Source organism: Megalopta genalis, chromosome 12, assembly GCF_051020955.1.
Source record: "Megalopta genalis isolate 19385.01 chromosome 12, iyMegGena1_principal, whole genome shotgun sequence".
Classification (NCBI taxonomy): domain Eukaryota; kingdom Metazoa; phylum Arthropoda; class Insecta; order Hymenoptera; family Halictidae; genus Megalopta; species Megalopta genalis.
In genome coordinates this window covers 9,892,552-9,907,945 of record NC_135024.1, presented here as the reverse complement: position 1 = coordinate 9,907,945, position 15,394 = coordinate 9,892,552, and the positions used below count along the sequence as shown (strand labels likewise).

Below are 15,394 nucleotides of genomic sequence, written 5' to 3'. Positions count from 1 at the left end.
ATTTTGTATTTTAAAATTGTTGAAATTATATTATATTTTATATTATATTATATTATATTATATTATATTATATTTATTATTATATATTATATTATATTATATTATATTATATTATATTATATTATATTATATTATATTATATTATATTATATTATATTTATTATTATATTATATTATATTTTCATAGGAAATTATTAAATGAATTTCACAGTCCGAGTATTCATTCTAATAAAAATTATGGGAAGTCTAAATAGATTCGATTTTATCGTTTTTAGTACTCGCGGTAGGTTTAGTGTTAATCCCAGCGTGCTCCAGAGAGTTAAAACAGCTTCGAGTGGCAAAAAAGATCAACTATTGTCAGATTCAGTCTACCGGGGAACTGCAGAATTTCCCGGATAACCCTTGAAAGAGCCGCGAGAAAGCTTCGTGTACTTAATCTCTCTGCGCGCTACTATCGATCGAAATGAAAAAAGCATCGGTTCGTCGAAGATGGTAAACCGGATTGCCCCCCTCCCTCCCCCCGCCCCCTCGAAAAAAGGATAATGCGTTTCGATGTGTGTCATGCGACATCATCAACGTCGGCGAGAGGAGCGTCCGAGAGGCATTGACCAACAGCAAAGGCAGAGGCGACGCGCACGCCGCATCGGCACTTGTCAGCACGCTAGGCACTCGCATCGACATCGAATTTTCGATAAGGAACGGGTTTCTTTGAATTGTTTTTGCGCGGCGGGGAGCGGCCGAGAGTCGGCGGCTCGGGTTGACCGGTTTATTGGAATCCAGGCTGAGTCGTCGGCTGGCGTATCGCCGCGGCTAGACCCGCGACACTTGTTGATTCACTGGAATACCACCGACGCGGAGCACGTGCAAGCGCGTGTCGGCCACCACTCCCGACGCGACGCGACGCGACGTCCCCGACGACACTCGGCGCACGGTGGTGACCGCGACCGCGCGATTCCGCCGAGTCAAAAGTTGGACGCGATATACACGCATGTCCAATTAGTAGAGGATGCTCGCCGAATATGGAATACCATTTTGTTTCTCGCATTGCGTTCTTACAAATCAGCCGCGACAAATAAACGATCTTTATGCGTGTCCGGTCGCATACGGTCCGGGACAGATGCAACGTGAGAGATTATTTTATTGATAATTGGGAACTTGGTATATAAATGTTAATTGGCGAGTGTCGCGTGAAAGAGCGTCTTCGGCGAATGTAGTTCCAAATGGGAGAACAAGAACGTCGAATGCGTATGAATTGTTGATTATGCTAGCTGACACGTGTGTCGAAAGATTTTATTTTCGATTTGTTAAATATTTGAAGATATAAATTAAGTTTAATTATATAAATTATATTATATTATATATTATATAAATATATATTATATTATATATTATATAAATATATATTATATTATATATTGTACAAATCCAGTACCTGCTTGTACCCGACGAGTCGAAGTGATCTCCATAAAACAGAAAGTGGAGAAATGTGATGAAATGATATATTAGGTCTACCGAAAAGTTCTGTCCGTTTTTGAATTGAAATATAACACAATTTTATAATATTACATTTAATAATATTTATTGTAGAATATATATTTAATATATATAATAATATAATATAATATAATATAATATAATATAATAATATATATAATTATATATAATATTATTATATTACATATAATATAATTTTTATTGTAGAATATACTTTCCATCGTTACTTATGACTTCTTGCCAGCGTGATGACAACTTGTAAATGCCATTTTTAAAAAATGATTTATTTTTAGAGGCGAAGAACTCAACCAGTGCTTGGTTGAGATCAGCTTCAGTTTTGAATTTTTGTTCCTATAAAAAGTTTTGCAAAGAGAAAAACAAGTGATAATCGGAGGGTGCTAGGGGTGCTCTGGGAAGTATGGTGGATGTGACAGAACTTCCCAGCCTAGCTCTGCGATTTTCTGACGAGTCGCTAAAGCAGCATGTGGTCTGGCATTATCATCGGTAGCCATGTTTTCACGATCGCGTCTCACTTAATAATGACATGAGACATCTTTGTTTCAGTTTATTTAGGAGAGTACATGTGTGTAAATGCAATGGTAAAGAGAGATAGTCATATATGTCTCAAATCAACACGTGCATATGGATTGAAACTTGAAGTGACACTATCGGACAGAACTTTCCGGTAGACCTAATGCATTGCTTTTTAAAATTCCCTTTAAAATAGAAATTGAAATAAACATTATATAAGGCATAAATACAGATGTAGCTTTCATATAAGTATATGTAGTATGAATGAGATAGAAGAGCCTTGGCATAATTGTTGTTGGCAGAAATAAATTATTTATTATTTGACGACCAACAAAATTTTGTTGTTTAATAGCGCTAATCTGAATTATTTGAGAAATTTTTATAAATAGAAAAAGTTATGATCGTTCCAAGTGCTTTGATACTTAAATTTAAGATATTTCAAAAAGTGGAGTTGAACGATTTGGTCTGTGAATAATTCATATGTTTTCCTAATTTACGAGCGAAGATTGATTGTAAACTGGAATAGTAAGAATAATAATAACTGGAGAAAACTTGGTCTCTTTTCCTTTTTCTATGCGAACGTCATTTAAAAAAGTCCAATTGTACATGGTGTTGGATAAATCGTAATTTTGTTCGAATATTTCAAGTTAAATAATTAATTAATATTTCAGTATTAATTATATTACATATATATATTATATTATATATATTATTATTATATTATTATTATATATATTATTATACTATTATTATATTATTATATTATTATTATTATATTATATTATATATATTTATATATTTATTATATTATTTATTATGTTTCAACACTTCAGCTTTATTGTAGAAAGATAGCATCGCTTTATCTAATTTCTACCAAAAGTTCTTCGATTTTGACAGAACATTGACATTTCACCCCACTGTGCGCCGCAGTCCATCGCAACCCGTTGTTAACCCGTGGCAACCCACGGGTCAAAGCTCGCTTGAATCACGAGTTGGCGAACGGAGGCTGATCGGACGAAGCCGACGTCGCCGTCCGGACCAGTTTCTATTCTTCCCGATGTAGAACAATTGAAATAGCGTGATCGCGAATCGTCCCCTTTAACCGATTCCGTTGACCAAAATACTCGGGTTAAAGCACCTGTGACAGCACGCTGCCTCGCACCCTTGCCCATAAGCGTTGGGACACCTTGCCGCTTTGGCGTTGCACTAATTGTAAGCGTTGCGCAAGTTTGCTAGAGCTCGTGAACAAAAGCGACGTATTTCTTGTTTAACACTAAATAACGAACTGGTCATAATCTAGATAATTAATCTGTAAGAATAGCGGAGTTAATTATGGAATTATGTAATTTTCGCTGGTCCGTTTACGCCCGGGGATTTCCTACTTCTGATTTTTATCGGTTGTTCGAAGTTTTATCTAGGATGAAAATTGAAAATATTTTTTTATCATTATTTACAATTTATATTATTTATGATCTATATTAAATAATTAAACAAATAAGTAAGTAAATAAATAAGTAATTAAAATACATTTAAAAAATACTTTTTTATTAGAAAATGAATTGTTATTGTTTTAGCAACATATTGCAATGATTTCGAAGCTTCGATAAGTAAAATATGTGTACCAATTGAAATTACTGAACAAAATTGTTTAGGCATTATGCAATTGGCATTGTGTGACAAAATTCAAGTAATCTGTTCGAATTTTCAAAAAGTTATTCCGTTGTAAAAGGTGCTCGAATATTTTTGTTAGTGCATTGCGGACTTTATACATTTATGATAGATATAGATTGGTGAAATTTGCAACTATGGAGAGATTAAAAGAATTTCAAATAATCTAGCTATTATAAATAACTCGCTAAAATTATTAAACGAAGAACGATGCAATTTATGAAGAAGATACTTATTATGCATCAAATCGCCTAAAATTTTCATCCAAAAAATATCTCCGTTGTTTTTATTTTGAAACGAGAAAATCTCTACAAATAAAAATGTTCGATTCAAGGAAATCATTATTGTAACAGAAGAAAGCTTCCTCCCAAGGTCACACTTTTTGAAGAACATCGTCCTACATTCAAGTGGAATAATGAATTTTGATTACTATAATGGTATGGCTAATGGAAGCATAAATTCAGCCATGTGTAATATGTTGACCATCAAATGACATGGGTATCTTGCCATTTATATTTTACTACAGAAAAATAGTAAACTCATTATCAATAATAGTGAGCCTAAAGAATGAATTCCTTCCGCTAAATAGCTTCCAAGATAAAAATACGCACGCACATGTAGCGTTTAATGTTAATTAATGAGTGAATGGAAATTCCGTCCTTAACGAGCAAAATTACTCAGTTATTTTATTATATCTTGATAAATTGCCATAGAATCAGAGATAACTCGCTGGTCTTAAAACGAAAAGGAATTGCTGTTGTGCGTTGATAGCCGCCGCCTCAACCATATATAGCTGGTGCAATTAAATTAATTTTTCTGTTGATATATAGGCCGTGCCAAATTTGGTTAACATCTGTGGGATGCAAGGAGGTTAAAAGTACAGCCGCTATGAGATACAGTCGGCCACGAAAATATTTGGACACCGGTAACGGAGTAACGAAAACATGCTATTTTCGCGATACTTAATTGTTTACAGCTCGCAACAACGTTAAACAATTTCGATGAAATTTTCAACGCGAATACAATTTACCGAGATCTACGAAATGCAATATTTATAGAGTTCAATTATTCGCTCGCACAAGGAAGTCAAGAAATTTGAGTTTATTTTTTATTTTTATGCTATTTCAACGAATTTTAGTTTTTGGCAAATGTTTCTTGACGATTGTTCAGTAGACCAGGCACTTTAAAATTTTTAAAAAGCTTCAAGTCATTCGGTGCAATATTGAAAAATTTATTCCCGTCTTAAATGGCGTCCGAATATTTTCACCACCGACTGTATCTTCACTTTCCCGTTTCCGTTTCAACAAACTGATTGCTTCGGTTTTATGGGATTGTTATTAAGTGGGGTCGACCTTTGTAGTATGGAACACCTGAGCCCAAGTACAGGAATTATCAAAAGTAGAGGAATACATTTTTTTTTTAATCAAATCTATATTAATTAATGCATAAATATACCTATACTGTTACACATTAATCATATTTCATACTATTTAAAATGTTTAATCTCAATGTATTTATATAGCGTGATACTAATTGTTATGTACCGTCATAAATAATTATTTCGTAAATCTTCTCCCACCTAATATAAAATATGCTGTTCATTTTTAACTAAAATATTTAATATCAATAATTGGAAGCACATATTCGTCGTTTTGATAAGAAGCCTACGATGAAAATTTTCTATAATCTAATCTATCATACAGTTTTAATTGTTATGGTTCCAGTGCCATTTAGATAAATATTGATGAAACAGCTTATTTTGCAACACATTCAATTTCTAAATCATTTAAAGATTCTTCGTCAATAACTTTTACGCTTATAACACATGTACTATATCACATTCTACGATAGCTTTTTTGTTTATTTAATATAGAAATAGTGATCAATAAAATCGTTTTTGTTATTAACTAAAATATTAGTTCTAAATTAATTTAATATTTCGTTTCGTTTTCGTGTCAAAAACACCGTAATTATTTTGAGGATGTCGGAAAGATTAGTTTGTTGCTAATTGTCTAACACGTTTCACAATTATGTAATAAATGTTTCTCGGATATTTTAGAAAAAATTATGGCGATTGAATATAAAAATTAATCCGACAGGAGTTAAACAATTCCTCGCCAATGACTATCATTAATTCAAAAACTGATTTCTAGGGTTTGTTCACAGTTTCATTTCGAAGCGTTTGTTCCATAATTTCTATAACTTAATCATGTTGACGCGTTTCATCTCGCGCGCATTGTTGTAATGCAAGCGCATGATAACTTGTGACACGTACTCCAGGATGTTTCGATTGAGATCACTGTTGCCGACAAAAGCTGTTACCGGAAAGGTTCGTCGGCGGCTAGATTAGATTAAATATATGTATAATTATGTAATTTAATCGTATTCGGAATCAAAATTTTATTACACGTTTCCTTGTCAAATCTGAATATTCATTGATCCGAAGAGAAGCGTAACTATTTGGAAAAATGTTGTTTCATCATTTAAACAAATTATAACATTTCTAACAAATGGAAGCAAAGAATATTTCTGTGCTACTTATTTTAAAAAGGTACGAGAAGTTGAACAGTCAACTAAGAAGCTTCTTGTTTTATTATTAGTTACGCTATTATTTAAGGTATATAAATTAAGTGAAAATGAAATAAAAATGAAATAAAAATGAAATGAAAGTAAAATAATGAATAAAAATTAAATGAAAATGAAATAAAAATGAAATAAAAATGAAATGAAAGTAAAATAATGAATAAAAATTAAATGAAAATGAAATAAAGATGAAATGAAAGTAAAATAATGAATAAAAATTATATAAAAATGAAATAAAAATGAAATGAAAGTAAAATAATGAATAAAAATTAAATGAAAATGAAATAAAAATGAAATGAGAGTAAAATAATGAATAAAAATTAAATGAAAATGAAATAATAAATGAAATTTTAATGTGAATGGATTAATGAATAAAAATAAGACGAATAAATTGATGAATAAAAGCTAAATGAAAAGATTAATAAATGAAGTATTATCACATAATCGTACAAATTGAAATTTATCAGGATGTCGATTATTTTAACTGTCCCAAATCTTGCAATAGTATGTTTAACATGAACAATAATGTCGAACACTCAATAAATAGCGTTAGATACTTGTGAGAGAGTAACATAGTAGTCGAAATGAAAAGTGCTAGAGAATATTGAGTTTATGCAATTGTGTTTATGGATGTAGATCAAGCATCTGAGACGGTATCAAATGATAGTTTATCTGCTCCCCTAACAAGAACAACGAAGCGAGCATATAATGCTTATTGTTAGAACGCACTTCACATTTCAACAGAATAATACCACCTCTGCCGCCGCCCACGGTGCCAAATTCGTTAGCGAATAGCTTTCACGTGGGAATATGTTACTTTTGGAACTGCCAACATTAAATATCACCGCGTTTCGGATATCCAAATGCATAGTCGAGAATAATATGTAAAAGCACAGTGGATTTTTATTAACAACGCGTTACTAAAAAAAAATAATAAAATGTAAGCTTCATTGGAGTGCCTTAACGCACACCAATCTTACGAAACCAGAACAAACACATAGACATACTATAATCCACAATAATTAAAACTAGATCCACACTATCAACGAATTTACTTGCAATTCCATAAGAAAAATTAACTGCAAATGCTTTAAGTCAATAAACAAAAAAATGTGCTCGGACTATAGTCACAAATAGACCGCGGATTTTCATGCATGTATGGCATTTGAAAATTTGTTAAATGCAACGAAACACGTATAAATTGACAAGGTTTAATAGCACATCTCCATTTTCGTTCTACAATGAGTATTTTTTTCAGTGACAGAGGAAAGTTCTCCTTAATTCTATTTTTTGAAAAATTACATATGACATAATCACGAACGATACATTAATAGAATTGCAAATGCTTTTATATTTTTAACAAAACAAATAATAAAAAATCGAACAGATAAAATAGATGGTAATAGAATAATGAATTCATGGTAACTATAAAGAACATAAATTAATGCAGTGTCTTTAGATTTAAAAAAATAGAACGTGACAAAATCTGCTCTGAGTATTTGTATCTTCTGAAAATTGTCAATAAAATTATAGCTAATAATAACCAAATGACTTGAATTCTTTTTAGATGTTAAAGAGAGACTAGTTAACGAGACAATGATTAAAATATTGTTTCTTAATTTTGCTATTTCTTGGAGTGACAAAAAAGAGATTAAAAACTCACGTTCTTTTCTCAATTTTTTTATCTGAACTCGAAGAAATACAATAATTTAAAAAAAGCATTTTGTAGATTTCGATAATTCATGAGCATGCCAAAAATGTTATGGAATCGGTATTTTTAAAAATAAAATTAATTTTATGAGTTGAAAACAATTGAAGATCGCGGAGATCGCAATTTTTTCTCGGATTTCAACCAAAAACAGATCATTTTTACACCTTTACACTTTACAGCTTTCAATGGCTGTAGCTTAACAATGCATTCATTGATCTGTATGCAATATAAAAATTGTGCAAGGCGCAGTGGGATAAGTGCGTAAACGCGGCGAGTGCATTAAACAATTATATTTATTATTAAACGAGCGAAATAGTAATATCTAATTTGTAGAATCCTCTCTCTATACAATAAGTTAGTATTTCCTCTCGAGCATAAATCTCGCGGTGAAACATGCAATTCTCGCCTACTTTATCACGCGTTTTGACTCGACATCTATTTGTGGTGACCACTAAAACTGTATGTGCTACTCTTTCATTACTTCATGAATTAACGGTTTATTTACCGGAAGCCTATTATTAGGCTTTTCAATGACTAAACTGTCTGCAAGAGGCGCTCGATAATTTTCTTCGAAACAATCAATTCCGAAGAGCTTGTTACAACATATAATATTAATCTAAAAATAAATATAATCTAAACGATTCGACAGATTATACTGAAGAGGGTATTCCAGTGTGAACTTTTTGAAAAAATCCATTTTTCTTTTGCATATTATTAAAGAATATAGTTTCAAAAATACATATTCGGAAGCTTGCATGCGGACTCGTAAAATTAACAAAGTTATGGTTGTTTGAAGGACGCGACGATGTACTAAACTTTAAAGGCATTTTTTCGAAACTACGTTTTCTCTAGAACGGCGTGCACGATATCTCAAAACCTAGTTGACAAATTGACTTAAAATTTTAATTACGCATTCAGCACACGCCTAACTACAGTCTCGACTAGAATCAAGCAAAAATGTTTACTTTTTTTCCCATTTTTTAAGCCTCCGAAGTTCAGCGAAACATGCAAAAATCGCTAATCGAATTTCAATAGTAATCGTCACTTTTTTAATTAACGACCTTTTTCTTTCGCTCTAGCACCTGCTACAGCCAAATTCATACTAATTAAGGAACTTTCACGTTTGTTTTTTTTTACTTCAGACACACAGAATGACCGGAATCATGGACACCGGGAGACGACCTTTTTCAAAAGCGACACTGATTTCAACTTTTTTTCGTTCGAAAAAATTTGGAAACGTCGTCGAAACACGTACGAATATAACCTCGTCCATTTGACTGCGAAAGATACAATAGTTTCTTCACAGGAAATTCCCTGACAAAGTTAGAAAAGCACGCACTTCACGCTAGAATGCCCCGTTAAATATAAACAATTACGAGATACGTCGTGTGTCCTGTCGTTTGGTCCGGCACTGTACCACTGTGCACCGTGTTGTTCCCCGGCCACTGTGCGATGTCTTGAGATTCGAATCGGACCGAGTTTTACAAGGGGAACACGCCGGGTACCTACGGTTAGGGGACGGCGTTTGTTCGGCATTAGAGAAGGATTCCCCGGTGATGAATCGTCGATGCAACCGGTTCTCAAGTCGCCGCGATCGACCAGATCGGCAGTCGATTTTTCGAATTAAGCGTACGATCTTAATGACCCGCCCATCCCCGGTCGTCAGCAGGACAGGTTTCGCTTGCGGGGCTTAACGAGGTGTTTCGCCCTTTTGGTAGCCGGTAGGCCAAACAAGGGTCCGGAGTGGGCCGGCCGAGTATTTACGAGCCTTTAGCTCTAAACGCGAAAGGTGGCCGGCAAAGGTAATCTCGCGGCGCAGATCGGCCAACGATGTGTCGCGTTCGTTAAAGAATTCGCTCCTTTCGGATATACACGGGACGCCTTAACTGCCAATTGGCCTGGCTTTACGGTTGTCTGCGCGATCGCCGCTAGAACTGCCGTGTTACCGAGAGATCTTGGAATTGTTAACAGCTACGCCGGGAGACAGCGTAATGTCTCTTTAAGCGGGAACGCGACCCGATAGGATCGGGCCCCGGGCCCGAATTTTCGAGATAGGTCCTCGCCGAAACCGTCCGTCCGGCAGACTCTCGAGCGGATGGAGAGACCGTTTCGATCCCGTAACGGGTTTCTAATATCGAATTTATTCAAACGGCGTCATAATTATGACCGAAGGCGGCTGGCGAAGTCCGTTTCGCGTTCAAACGTGTGCCGCATAATGAAGTCACGACTTTTGTCCTATTTTTTGGCCTTTGCGCGCGAAACGCGAACATTCGACGCTCATTAGCAGACTGCGGACAGAAAATAAATTTAACGATGCTGTTAGATTACTTGCTACTTATCGAGAACGTTGAGAATGAGAATTTTGGTTCAGCTCCTGTTTGTTCCAATCGAAGCAAAGAATTTTTATATTTTGCAGAAAGATCCGTGGTCTACTCATATTAGCGTGAACGTGGATGAATATAATGAGTGAAATTTCTTTGTCTGTCGATGTTGTTACGTGATTTCTATCTACTAGTGTACACAGCTTAAAAACATTACAGCATAGAAAAATTTCCGATAACAATTGGCCAAATTTGACGGACGATAGCTCCACAAAAAATCATCGTAGGATGATGATCTTGTTTCTAAATTAAAGCTTGGAACCTCTACTTTAATATAATGTTTCTGGACTTCAAGTTTGATGCACTCTCAACGCTGCAAGCCTTTAAATGCGAGGACATGTTTGTCATACTGAAAATTGCCAAGTTTGACAAAATGCACGGACTTTATAAAAACTTCGTAAAATCCTGTAACACTTTGTGAAATTGTTTAGAGAAGCCGATTGCAGCCGAATTAATTTTGATCTTTTTCCTTTAATTAAAAAAAAAAAACAGAAACTTGGCTGCAATTTTTGTCGCAAAGTTGGAGCACTTTAAAGCAAGCATGATGCAGTTTTGGCATCATGGTCAACCGATGTCGGTGAAATTTTCAGCAATAATGTACAGTAAATTCTCCTTAATTTTCCTTTAGCTTGTAAACAAAAATGGACAATTTGGGAAGAGGAGATACGATTAATTCTTATAGTTGCCGATTGTCAACACCTATAAAAACGAGGTGCAAGGCTCGAGTAATCGTATCTCCTCTTTCCAAATTGTCCATTTTTGTTTGTAAAGTGAAGAAAAATTAGGGAGAATTTACTGTGTAAGTTACAGTAAGAATTTTTGAAATTTCTGTTATTGCCTCGAATGAAAAAAATTTAAAAACGCGAGTATTTTTATCTTATTTATTTCATTTTAAGTAATAGGAAAATTAAAAAAAAATGTATTTTGGTCATTGTCTAGTAGTTTAGTCAGTCCTTCTGTCATCTAAAAAAAAAACCATTAAATCGTTTGGTTCAGTTTTAAAAAAGCAACACACCGTTTTAAAAGGTGTTGGCTCGGTTTTGCTCCTCTCTGTATGTTGCAGTTATCATTGTATGTGAAAAATGAGAAGAGAACAGTGAGGAGAATGATGGCTAAGATGAGCGAAATAATACGAGAGAACATTTGTGAATTTGCGAGAAGCAGAGAGTGGAGTATTGTAAAAGCTTGGTATTGTTAACCTTGCTGACATTATGTAAGGATATGAAACACATTTCACAGTTCGTAAATTTAGTGTGTTGTTTGTTTTGATTCTTATGCATTGCCAACAGCTATGCTTCTGTGTTAACCCTCGAACAGCGGGCCATTTTCACAAAAACTTAACTCAACGCGCTTAGGATCATTTATAATTTTATTTAGCAATTTTTCAACAAATTTCCTAATGTGTCTCTTTCGGACACGTTAGATTTTCTATAAAGGTCGATGAATCTGTTGACAATTTCGATTAATTGTCCGAAATTAGATAGTTAAATAATATATATATATATATATATATATATATATATATATATATATATTATTATATAGTTAAATTATATATATATATATATATATAATTAAATATATATATATATTATTTAACTATCTAATTTTTCGGACAATTAATCGAAATTGTCAACAGATATATATATATATATATATATATATAGAGAGAGAGAGAGAGAGAGAAAGAATATATATAATATGTATAATATATAAAATAGAATATATATAATATATATTCTGGGTCCAAATGTGTGTGCACCCGTGCTTCGCCGTCGAAGCGTGCGAAAACATTGTTGTTTTTACTTGGTTAGGCCACTACGATCACTTGCATCGTCGAAGGTTACCAAGGTCATCGATAGATACTATTTTTAATCTACATCGGATGCAATTATTCGTAACGAACTTCAGTGATTTCAAATATCTATTATGCAGCTAATTATCGCAAATGGAATACTAAACACAGAGATAAAGAAATCCGGCGATTACACTGAGAATCGGCTTGTGATTTCCAGTTTGTAGAAAATAAGTTTTTAAATTTGCGAATTTACGAAGATTAAATTGAAAAAATGATTACGAGTGGAAAATTAACTTACACAGATCAATTCCATGGAAACAGATTGCGATTCAACACATATTTCGAAATAGATGAACGCCTCTTCTGAAAATTACGATTCAGAGATTGCTACTTCCGCAATTTTCTAACGAAATCCTCAATCACCATGTTTATAGTACACGCTTTAGAGTAATGAATCAAAACTATACTCGAACAATTCTATTTTTATCGTTTCTATGTAGCTGTACGTAATTGTTTAACATTTTACCAACCGGAAATCTGCTAATATGTTTTTCAATGCCTTTGCTATATTTAAGAGAAAGCTTGATCATCTTCTTTACAATAATATCCTGAAAAAAGGTCATCACGTAATATTATGTAAGATAAATTATTGATGTATAAATGAAAGTATTATCGCTACCGGAGAATTGATCGAGAAAATCTGAGCTATTTATCGTTGATTTACGAAGAAACATGAAGTAATTACGGTTAGTTGGTAAAAAATACTGCACCTAAAAAAATTGCGAAAGAAGATCTAAATATTGAGAAAGTTATAGAGCTAAAGTTGAAATTAACCTAGAAGAGTGCATAATGACGTAATGACGGAATTTCCAATGCAACTAGAGATATGTAAGCATACTATTTTAAAGGCACTGTCATAATTCCTACAAATGGTTTTATATGCAATGGTATGCACTGCGAAAGTATAGTGTTACCATAGCACTTCTTTGTTCCAGTTAATACGATTTTCTTTCATTCAGTGTATATGTATATGAATATACGCAGAATTCATACTAAAAGCATGTAACGCGTGATTTCACTTTTTCTGGCTAAATTTATTAGTGTGCTCTTAATATATTGTTAGTTATACTAATAATCCAATAGCAATTCCTTTGCACTTCATGCTTGCTTATAAACTAATCCATCAATTTAGTCCATCAATTTTATTAACTCAAGTATGGTTTCTATAATAATCAGTGTGATTTCTATATTTTCATAATTACACTAACAATTCGATGGCAGTTGCATTATACATCAATTTATGATTGTCTTAAATGCATTAACTTAAATTTTGAACATATATCTTCAATTAAATAGCTCAAAATATAGGTGTTTTTTTTTAATTAATAATGTTATTGTATAGCTCAACAAGTCAACAAACAATTCAACAATACAGTACAATTCGGTGAAACGAAAGACTTTAAATTTAATTGAAAAATTTTATTAGGCCAATTTTTATTAGCCAACACCGTAAATACATTTGTTATCTCTTACGAAAGATCAACCAAAAACATTTGTTCTTTTCGTGTCAACATGTTGTTCTCTGTGATGTCACTGAATAATTTATGTCTGAAAAATACATCTATTGTTAAACACATATAAGAATCTTCAGCAGTATCTTAATAACTCTATCACACACACACACACACACACACACAATAATCAATAGACTGCGGATTCATACGTAAAATAAAACCACTGTCTCTGCTCTTAATAATTTTAATGAGTTCAAAATAACACAACAGTACCTTGAAATTCTGTAAATATTTCTATTGTTCTACATTTCATCTATTCGTTCTGATCGTAAACGTATAAAACGCGTAATCTCGTAATCACTTTCTTCTGATCAACAAAATATGTAGAAACATTAATACGTCACAGTGAAATCAATATAGGTCAATACAATTTGTAGTAAATTAATGGATCACAAAAAACCGAATATATGTCAAGAAACTTTCTCATAAGTAAGGAAACTATTAATAAATCATAAAGAAACGAATTTATGCCAATAAACATTTTTATAAAGTAGAAAACCATTGATCAATCACAAAGAAACGAATTTATGTCAATAAACCTTTCCATAAAGTAGAAAACCATTAATCGGTCTCCAAAAAAAGAACGAATACTTGTCAAGAAACTTTGCCATAAAGAAGGAAGCTATTAATAAATCACAAAGAAACGGATATATGTCAATAAACACTTCCATGAAGTAGAAAATTATTAATAAATCACAAAGAAACGAATATATGTCAAGAAAGTTCGTCATAAAGAAAAAAATCATCAATAAATCACGAAGATACCAACATATGTCAATAAACTTCGTCATAGAAAAGAGGACTTAATAGATCACAAAGAAACGAATACACGTCAAAAACTTTCTCCCCCAAAAAACAGAACTTAATAAATCACAAAGAATATATGTCAGTAAACTTTGTCACAGAAAAGAGAACTTAATAGATCACAAAGAACGGAATATACGTCAAGAAACTTTGCCATAAAGAAGAAAACCATTAATAAATGACACATAAACGATTGTATGCCAATAAACCTTTCCATGAAGTAGAAAACTATTAGTAAATCACACAGAAACAAATATATGTCAAGAAACTTTGTCATAAAGAAGAAAACGATCAATAAATCACAAAGATACCAATATAAGTCAATAAACTTTGTCATAGAAAAGCGCACCTAACAAATCGCAAAGAAACGAATACACGTCAAGAAACTTTCCCAAAGAGAACAGAACTCGATAAATCACAAGAAAACGAATATATGTCAGTAAACTTTGTCGTAAAGAAAACCATCGATAAATCACGAAGATACCAATATAAGTCAATAAACTTTGTCATAGAAAAGCGCACCTAACAAATCGCAAAGAAACGAATACACGTCAAGAAACTTTCCCAAAGAGAACAGAACTCGATAAATCACAAGAAAACGAATATATGTCAGTAAACTTTGTCGTAAAGAAAACCATCGATAAATCACGAAGATACCAATATAAGTCAATAAACTTTGTCATAGAAAAGCGCACCTAACAAATCGCAAAGAAACGAATACACGTCAAGAAACTTTCCCAAAGAGAACAGAACTCGATAAATCACAAGAAAACGAATATATGTCAGTAAACTTTGTCGAAAAGAAAACCATCGATAAATCACAAATATACAAATATACGCCAAAAGAAAC

At 32.9% G+C, this 15,394-nt stretch overlaps 1 protein-coding gene across 2 annotated transcripts in view; it reads right to left on the bottom strand.

The window, feature by feature from the left end:
* The window catches only part of LOC143258724 (tubulin monoglutamylase TTLL4), a 41,038-nt gene that overhangs the window by 18,867 nt on the left and 6,777 nt on the right, over positions 1 to 15,394 (bottom strand). The gene's annotated exons all lie outside the window — the stretch shown is intronic.